Raw genomic sequence first — 9,960 nt, forward strand, 5'->3', positions numbered from 1 at the left:
AGGGAGAGGGAGATGAGAGGCATAGATGATAAGAGAGAAGAAGAGAGGGGTTAGGTTCAAAATTCATATCTCCTGTGATACGACCTGTGATCGGTGACTAAAACCGAGAGTTGATCGGTGATTGTAACATGCCTAGGGAGTACCCGTGTGCGTTAAACAGTTCAGACATTTTGTCTCTTTGATCTAGTCTCACTAGTGCAATGTGAAACATAGATGAGAGTCCAGATTTGGTAATTTTTAGAAAATCCATTTTATTACAAAATCTTTTACCAGAAATGGACTGCGTCATCAGATCTCAGAGTCGCCACTTAATATTTTTGGGAAATTAGGAAACCCATGACTCGTGCCAAGGCCATTGTTCGTCATAACCAAAGTTGTTTCGGTTTGGAACCTTAGGTATGAGAGGGGAAAGTCATTAATTGATTACCCTCACTCACCCGATCAAAAGATCGGTCTTTACTAAACCATGGAATGAATTTTATTGATTTTATATGTTCATATTTCGATTATTTAATAAATCCTAAAAATTACTATGTGAAGCATACAAGTATAGACTATGTCATTTATTTTGGAATAATTTGATTTCATGTAGTTTTGAAAGAGTTTTGGAGATGTAGAATCCAAATAAATTGAATTTACAAACATGAAAATCAACACTATTCCAAATTAAGCCACACAACCTCCATTCACTGGCATTCATACAGTTATATCAAGTAAGCAAGTAGCCACATGGTAGGATGCTCAAATATAATAAGAAAAACACACAAAAACGGGATGCTAAAGCGTAAAAACTTACATGTTTGGCGTCCCGCGAAGAAGCTACAAAACAAAGTTAGAAAAATGCATGATCTTATACACAAAATCCTAATGCAATTCACACATGAGATGCAACTAAAGATTCGGCTTCTAAGATATGACATGTGAATCATCTCAAGAACATGAGATAGCACACATAATCACATAGGAATTGATTAAATCTACAAATGTAAACTTAGCCGAATCAAGATGTATGAAATATAGATGCAAAGCATGGATACAACAACAAAAAAATAAAATAAAATAAACATGATGCATAAACATGGGGCGAGAAATTATTACAACACTTTGTATAAATTATTACAAACCAAATTAGAGGGAGGATGAGGAGAATATTATAACAAAATAAAAACCTCACAATACACTCAAAATAAAATAAACAAAAGAAAAAAAAAGTTTCACGTGCCTTGGAAACCACCAGAAGTTGGTTAACATTGGAAGACAACACCGTCTTGTCCAAAAGAAGCTAACCGGCCGGCCTATTACTAGGCCTAGCAAAACTTGTCTTATTGTAAAACCAAGAAAAGGAACAAACAAGAAATATGTAAGTGGCTCAACTAACCACAATCGGTTAGATTAAAAACAGGAAAACAAATATAAAATAAAAAAAGTGAAAATTTACAACAAAACTAACATGAACCTAAAACAAGAAAACAAATATAAGGTAGAACACGCAAGATTACAACAAAACTAATATGAGACTAATACAAGAAAAATATAAGCTAAGAAATGCAAGATTACAACATAATTAACATGAAACTAAAACAAGAAAACAAATATAAAATAGAACATGCAAGATTACAATAAAACTAACATGAATCTAAAACAAAAAAAAAGCAAATATGAGGCAGAACATGCAAGATTATAACAAAACTAATATGAGACTAATAGAAGAAAAATATAGGCTAGGAAATGCAAGATTACAACACAATTACTATGAAACTAAAACAATAAAGCAAATATAAGATAAAACATGCAAGATTACAACAAAACTAACATGAACTTAAAATAAGAAAAGTATGTGGTAGAACATGCAAGATTACAACAAAACTAACATGATATTAAAACAAGTGAATAAAAATAAATAAATAATTATGAGCTAAACAAACCACTTAGATTACAACAACACACTATGAAATATAAAATAAGAAAATAAATATGAGATAAACAAACCACTTGGATTATAACTAAACACTATGAAATAAGAAGCAAGAAAATAAATATGAGATAGAAAATATAAGAAAATGGAAGACTAGAAATTTACCTTCAAAAGAAAGATTGAACTTATTAATTTCCAAACTTCCTCTTGATCACCTTCAACTTTAGGAAGTGTGTTCTCTATTTTCAATTTGGAACTAGAATGGAACTTTGGGTATGTATGGTGGAAAAGTGGCTAACTCTCTTATTTTTTCTCACTTTCAACAACATTCACTCTTTCTTTTGATCAATCACTACTGAAATTTAGCTATTTCAGAATTTTTGGAGGAGTTTTGGGTGTAGGAAAGATGGAATTTTAGTTTGTATGGAAAGTATGGCGTGTATATGGAAGATAGGAGTGTTTTTGGCTCAAAAACTCATTTTTTTTTCTCACCATTTTCTCATTCTTTTCTCTTCAATTTCGTGGTCCCTCTTTTTCTCTTCAATTTCGTGGTCCTCCATCTCTTTTACAATATGATCATTCTATATAGGCAACGAGGGAGAGTGAAGGTCAAAAAGACGGTGGGAGACAAGGTGGGAGACAAGAATGTGATAGGAGGGAAAATTTTCAAGGTGGTTGCATGGGATACTCCTTTATGGATGCAAAAAAAAAACTCTTTTTGACAATGGGGGATGATTAGGTATGTATTTGGTGACATATGGGTCAGCCAATGGAGTAGGGGAGTGTCCCACACACAAGAAAAAAAATACAAAAAATACACCTTCTTTGCCTACTGGTTTGAAATGGTCAAATATTATTTGAGGGGAAATATAACACAAGGCAAAGCTTTGGCAGAGTGGTTAAGGTGTTGGGTGTGGAGTCTTAGGTTAGGGGTTTAAACCCTTTCACCAACATTCCTTAAATTCATTTTTTTTAGGTAAAGACAAGTCAGCGCCACATCATCAGCAAGGACCAATCCAATCATGCCACGTCAGCAAGACCGCCACGTCAACGTCCCAGCCAACATTGATGGAACATTTTGCATATGGACAGAATATTCCTTGACTTAATAGAATATTCCTTCTCATAACAAAATATTCCCTGAGTTTACAATTTGGCCCAAAAGTTTCAAATAATTATGTTGTAACCTAGATTTCGGGACAATTTTTCAATGAGGCCCCCGGAAGTGTAGCAAAGGTTGATCCCAGCTAAATGAACCATTTTGGACACAAGCATGAGGTCAGAATATGCCCTTGGAAAGGTAATTTGTGGCTGTTTAGGGTTGGAAATAGGGCTCAAATTCTAAGTTTTCTTATTGTGGATTTTGTGAGAAATACTTTGTTGTTTTGTCATCATAGGGCAATCAAAAGAAAGCGCCCAAGTCTTAGGGCTGGTCAAAATGGGGTGTCTGCAGTTGCTCCTCTTTAGTAGAGCTCAACGTCATTTCTTAACGTGAGTGAATGTCAAAGCCCGAAGATCACCATTTTGACAAGGTCATAAGACTTGGGAAAACAAACAAGATGAAGATGCAATTGGTTGAACTTGAAGGTTGCCTACGTATCTCTTTGTAAGGAATCAAACCAGCGTAGTTCAGGGGCAGAATGCAAATGACATGCTCAAAATATAGTTTGAAAGTTGGACTTACACGCTTCGCGAAGCCGATTGTTTGAAAATTCAGGATTATGCAATGCAATGCAATGTTATGAAGTGATGATAAAGATATGAATATGGAAACATGAGAGGCAAGCTTCGTGCAAATGATATGAAATATAACAGGGGGTGCATCGCATTAAATGTGCCACAAGATCACATACAAACGTGCCACAACACAAATGATAGGTGAACTCGAAATCCAAATGCATCTTACGCGAGAATAGAAAATAAGGAACTCGAAATCGAAACGCGTTTCACGCGGGAGGAGGTACAGTGGTGTAACCAACAGATGTTCCTAGCCGTATTTTATACGGAGAGGGGGAAGGTTTTAACTAGGTAAACATCTAATCCTAACACGTTTTACATGAAAGGAGCAAAGGTTGTGTAACCAATAGGCATACCTAACCATATCTCATACGGAGAGGAGAAAGGTAAACATCAAATCCTAACACGTTTCACGTGAAAGGAACAAAGGTGGTAAAACCAACAATGTACCTAACCATATCTCATATAGAAAGGGGGAAGGCTTTAATTGGGTAAACATCAAATCCTAACATGTTTTACGTGAAAGGAACTGTAATGACTCAGATTCTAATTTGTATCAGATTGGTGTAAATTGGTGCCCGTCACCTTAAAACTTGTATGGTCGTCGGACTCTTGGCATTGATGGGTTGGCAAGTGAACTTCAAATATTTTAATTGAGGATCCTTGGGTTATGTTTGAAACTTGATTGAAGCCTTAACAAGGTATTTAGGCAAGATTAGATCAAAAGCCCCAAAAGTGAGTTTTTGTTTTTGACCAACCTTCACTATTTTGCCCTTTTCTCCTTTCATACTTTGAATTTGAATATGAGTCTAGAACCATTGGAATTCTTGTTTCCGGGGCTTCAATTTTGACAGACGAATGACCTAAAACGGAGTCCGAATGACAAAGTTATACCTATTTGAATTTTGAGTTTCTGTGTTGGAAGCATGCTCGCTCGAGCGAGATTTTCTTCGCTTGAGCGAACTGCACTATTTTCAAAGATTCTGGGAGCTTCTTTTCTATGCTCGAGCCAAGCTTCCTTCGCTCGAGCGGCCAGGTCGCTAACAGACATTATAAAGTGATTTTTTGGCCCAAAAACTTTATTTTTCTCTCTCTTGTCCACTCATCCTCCAAACTCGAAACCCTACCCTTCCAAACTCTTGATTTCTCTACTTTTTACCAAAGATTCACCCCAAATCTTTCAAGAAGGTTGAAGAACAAGCATGGATCAAGACTTTTATCTATTGTTTTGCAATTTCATTGGAGTTCAAAGATGGGTCTTCATCCTTAGCTTCCAATCTTGAGGTAGGGATACTTTTACCCAAGTATTTCTTTATTTTGAAGAGATTTCATGGTATTGTTGTGACTTATGAGCTAATTTGAAGATCTTGTTAGATTAAAACCATATTCACATGAATAAACCATTTTACTTGATATTGCTTGAAATTTCTTAAATCCATTTTACAAACACATGTATATAAATGTTGTTGAAACCGATATTTATGATGAAGGAGAAAACCTCCCAAATTTGGTAAAACCTTAAATTTTCAATTTGAGTAGAAAACACTAAATTGAATGGAATTTCCTTTGATTCATGGAATATTATGAATAATAAAGAGATGAAAAATGTGAATGTTGATATAGTATAGGAATTGTGGTTTGGATGTTATTATTCTTTGAATATTTTGTGGTGTTCCATCTATTGTGATGTTGGATGCTTGTTGATGGAATGGAAAAATGTGATTGAATTGTTAATTGTTCATGAGTTCGGGTAACAGTCAGTTTTGGAAGTGTGGTGTTATGTTGGTACCCACGCGGGGAGTTTAAAAAAGTGCCCAAATACCTTGTCTAGGCTTATTGCTGGACGAATGTGGGAAAGATGTTTTTGGGTGTCCATGCAGTCCCGCCGTATTATAGCCGACGAAAGTGAAAAAATGGATGATTTTCTTAAGGAGCTGACTTCCCGCCGTATAATAGTCGGAAAATGTGGGGATAGTTTTTGAGACTAAAGCAACTTGTGTTGGACTCTTAAATGCGACTCATGGTTTGTTTTCCATCGATGTGATTGATTAAATGTTGTGTTGTAAAGGTGTGAAATGTAATTGTCCATGCTTAATCGTTATGTATTTATATAATTGTTGAAGATTACACGTGTTCATAACTCCTTATTATGTTTTGTTTCAAGGATGCCATAAATTTATTCGAATGATTAAATACTTGGTTAAATGTATTCCTACTGGGCATATAGCTCACCCCTATTTTATTTTTCAGGAAATAATGTTGTACAACTACAGTGGTGACTTGAAGTAAGCGGTGTTAGGATTGACAATTGAGAATATTTTGCTATAAAGATTTAGAGTTTTGTACTAGGACAGTTAGACTTACTTTGTTGTTGTGTCTTGTACACTGTAGACACCCCATTTTTGACCGTCCTTAAGACTTGGATGTCATGTTTGTGCACTCGATGATTGTGATTGCATGTGTTCGTTTTGGGTGTTCGAAGTCTTCGACGGAACGCCTTGTCTTTGAGCCTTTAACCTTGTCATTTTTGTGCCTTGTTTTGGACCAAAACTTGGTGTCTGGACCTCCTGGTGACCTGTCGGCCACCACTAGAGGCTGTCGGCCATGGATTGTGCCTGTCGGCCATTGGTGTGGCTGGTTGGCCACTAGTGGCGGCCAGTTAGCTACCAGTGGTGGCCGACGGCCACCAGTCTCTTTTTCTAGATATTTATTGACAGCTATGCCAGCTGTTGCACACCGAGCTACTTCTTCATACACATGTATGGTAGGATGTTTCTAAGCTCAATGGGTGTTTTTCTATAAATTGGGGGGGGGGGATTCCTTCCCATTTTTGAGGGTTAAAAAATTTAGACCAAAATTATCTGTCTCTCTTTCTCTCTCTCTCTTTCTTAATTTTGTGCCCTGTAGCTTAATTTCTCCACACTTTTATATATACTAACTTAATCAAAGTTGCTTCTCTTTGGACTGAGGTACCTTGGGATCTTTTTTAAGCTCTACAGGTGGTTTTTGGCTTGGATTGTTGGCCAAATTGTGCTTTGCTTCAAAGGTATAACTCTTGTCTTGTTTATACCTGTTTTGTACCTTCGCTTTGCCATCCTTTTTAACTATTTTGAGGCTGATTTTGAATTATAAAAAGTTCTGTTTTTATAGCTTCAAAGTGTTGGTTTGAGGCTATTTTTAGTTAAGGGGTAGTCGACTTTTCTTGCTTCTTTGCTTGTTAAGCATTTGTGTCTTTGTTCATCATTTTCAAATCAAACGTTTTGGACCTTTTAACCACTAAAATTCAGAGATTTTTTAGTGGCAAAAATTTGTTTTGAAGTCCAAAATTGGAGGGGTTAGCCTCATCTCAAAATTGGAGGGGTTAGCCTCATCTCCTTGTGTCTTCCTTGCATGCCTAGTTAGCTTCACATGTTAGCATGTTTTTCTAGCCTAACCTAGCTTAAGTCCAGTATGTTTTACACTCTATTTTGACCTGTTTTAGCTCTGTTTGGGGCTGGTTAATTCATTTGAGTCTTGTATGGTAGGGTTGTAGTGTTAATTCCTTCACTAGCTTAGTATAAGGCATTTACCATCATTGGTTTGGGTTGATAGCATGTTTTAGTGTTGTTTTACACTTAATTTCAGCACTAAAATTTCTACAATCTCTCTCAATTCTTCACTCTTTCGTTTTGCTTTGAAAGTGGTTTCAAACCCCTTGTTTTCCTAAGTGTGAAATGGAGGTGCTACACCTAATGGTTTAATCCCTTAGGGGATTCATTACCAACAGTGTAATGCCTCTCTCATGCCCAAAGTAACTTGTGGTTTGTGTCATCTTTCTATTAGAGGACACTCACCAGTGGACTTAATGGATTACAGAATGAATTGGTAATTTAAAATGAGTAAACAAAATGGACAAGTAAAAGAAGCAAGATAAGCATCTTTTGTGTTGCATTGCATGTGTTCGAATCGGACGTTAATTTGAACACAAGGAAAATGGAACATTTCATACTCAAAAGTGATGAATGTGCCATTTTTCTAGGTCTCCATCACCTTTGATCATGCATGATAGGGTGGTGGTCATTTTGGTCTTGTTTGTGCCTTTATCAAACTTGTACAAACTTGGTTCTTTGGCTATCATGCATGGAAATTGCTTGTTTGATGGTTTGAGGGCTAAGAGTTTCACTCATTTGAGCTTGCTCGATGATAAGGAGTGTAAACAGTACAAATAAACCTGCAAAATTACACTGTATTACTCTGTTGTACTCTTTGTTGTAGCAGGAAAGTTCGAATCAGTGGTGGACGACAGCCACCATCAGTAGCCGACCAGCCACCATTTTTGGCCGACCGACCATCAGCAGTGGCCGACCGCCCCCCTATTGGCCACCAATGAAAATTCAACAGAATGTTCCTAAGGCAGAACAAATGTGATCTGGAGAAGAGGAAAGTGCGAATGCTTCTGTACAACAGAGGCTTGCAGCAGCAAAATAGTGGACAATCGAGCATGCACACATCCCTCGCTTCCCGAGGCCATTTTTGTAGCTAATGCTAGCAAATGTTGTAATTATTCAAGTAGATTAGTTAATTTGTAATTAATTAGCTTAGTCGCTTTGTAATTAATTAGTTAAGTATTTAGCTAATTAGTTTGCTTTGTAATGTTTAATTAGCTTAGATAGTTAATTATTTAATTGCCTTAATTAGCTCAGAGGGAGTTAGTTAAATTCAATTCAAGTATTGTAATAATCAGTTTGCTTAGTTTAGTTTAGCTAACTAGTTAGCTTATTTATTCGGACCCTCCTTCACGAGGGCGTTATGTTGTAATAAGTGTGCGTGCGTATGTGTATGTCTTCCAACCCCACGTCTTTTTCCCTTTTATTTAACCACTTTTGATGGTTAGATTAGGGTCATGTTTCAATTAGCATATTGCATGCTTGCATCAACTCATTTGTATTGCATGCACCGAGGCTCAGCACATCATTCAAACTGCATTATTGTTTTAATACTTTATTTGAATACATGTTTAAACCGCATGTTATCAAATCGATCCATATGCCATATTAGTAGTCGAGCCTATTAGTTGCATATTACATGCGTTGCATTAGGCATCTTGTATAGTTTGGAATCATGCATATTTTTCTAACTCATATTTTCCTAGCTTGGAGTACTAGGTGAGTTTTTACGCTTTAGCATACTTGCATGAATGTGAATGTTGCCATGTCTAGCATGCTTGCCATGAGGCTATGTGCTTACTTGATAAACTGCTTGAATGCCTGTGGATGAAGGCTTGTTGTTTGAATTGGAACAATTCAACAAATGTGAGTTTTAAGCCCACTTTGTTGAGTGGCAAATCATGTTTTAAGCCCACTATGTTTGGTGGCAAATCCGCATATTTAAGCCCACTTGATGTGGCAAAATCAAACCATTTTCGCAAACAAACATGAGTTGAGTTGTTCCAAATTGAGCAAACTAGTCTACACTTGCTTGTGCGTGTCACATAGTAAAGCTAGTCTAATAACCGGAATAAGAGCACAAAATGTTTATAAAAAAATCATATGATGATTAGTAGAGGCCGATCTTTGATTGGGCGAGCGGTGGTGCTCAATTCATGACCTTCCCCCCTCGTACCCAAGTTCCCAATTCGAGGTAACTTTGGTAACGACGCACACATGGCCTTCGACACGAGTCAGGGTTTCCTAAATTTCCCCCCAAAAAAAAAAAAATATTTAGGTGGCGACTCTGTATCTAGCAAAGCAATCCAATTTTGGCATTATTTGATTTAAAATCGATTTTCCAAAATGATTTGCCGGATTTGGACTCTTTGGTGTTTATCAATTTCACATTACACTTGTGAGGTTAGATTCAAAACTGCGGGAGTCCGAACTGTAGGGCTTCATTTGAGTTCTCTGAAAGGAGGTGCGAAAAAAGACGAGCTATTGTTTCTGGCGACTCTGCTGGGGATTTAGAGAACTTGACTCAAACTCATGATATGACTTTTTTTTATCTACACTTGTTTCTTTGCATTTGCATTTGCATTGGTGTGCCTAAGTCACAGTTTTTGCCATCTACTATTTTTGAACAGTTTATCGGAGGCTTGCTTGGAAATGCTTGCCAAATGGTTGACCGGTTGCGAGCTCTGCTACGATAGGAACACAACCCTTGGATTTGGACTACCGCTGTACCGTTTGATCCTCCTTTTACTTCTCGGTGCTAGGTGTGAGAGGTATATTAGGTAGTCTTGCTGGGGTATCCTTTTTGACTAATCTACCTAGTTATATATCGAAAGCCATAAAGACTGTTCCAAACTAGGACATGTTGCTCACCCGAATGCATGA

The sequence above is a fragment of the Camellia sinensis genome, chromosome 2 (genome assembly GCF_055761805.1).
Source record: "Camellia sinensis isolate YWXY chromosome 2, ASM5576180v1, whole genome shotgun sequence".
Lineage (NCBI taxonomy): Eukaryota > Viridiplantae > Streptophyta > Magnoliopsida > Ericales > Theaceae > Camellia > Camellia sinensis.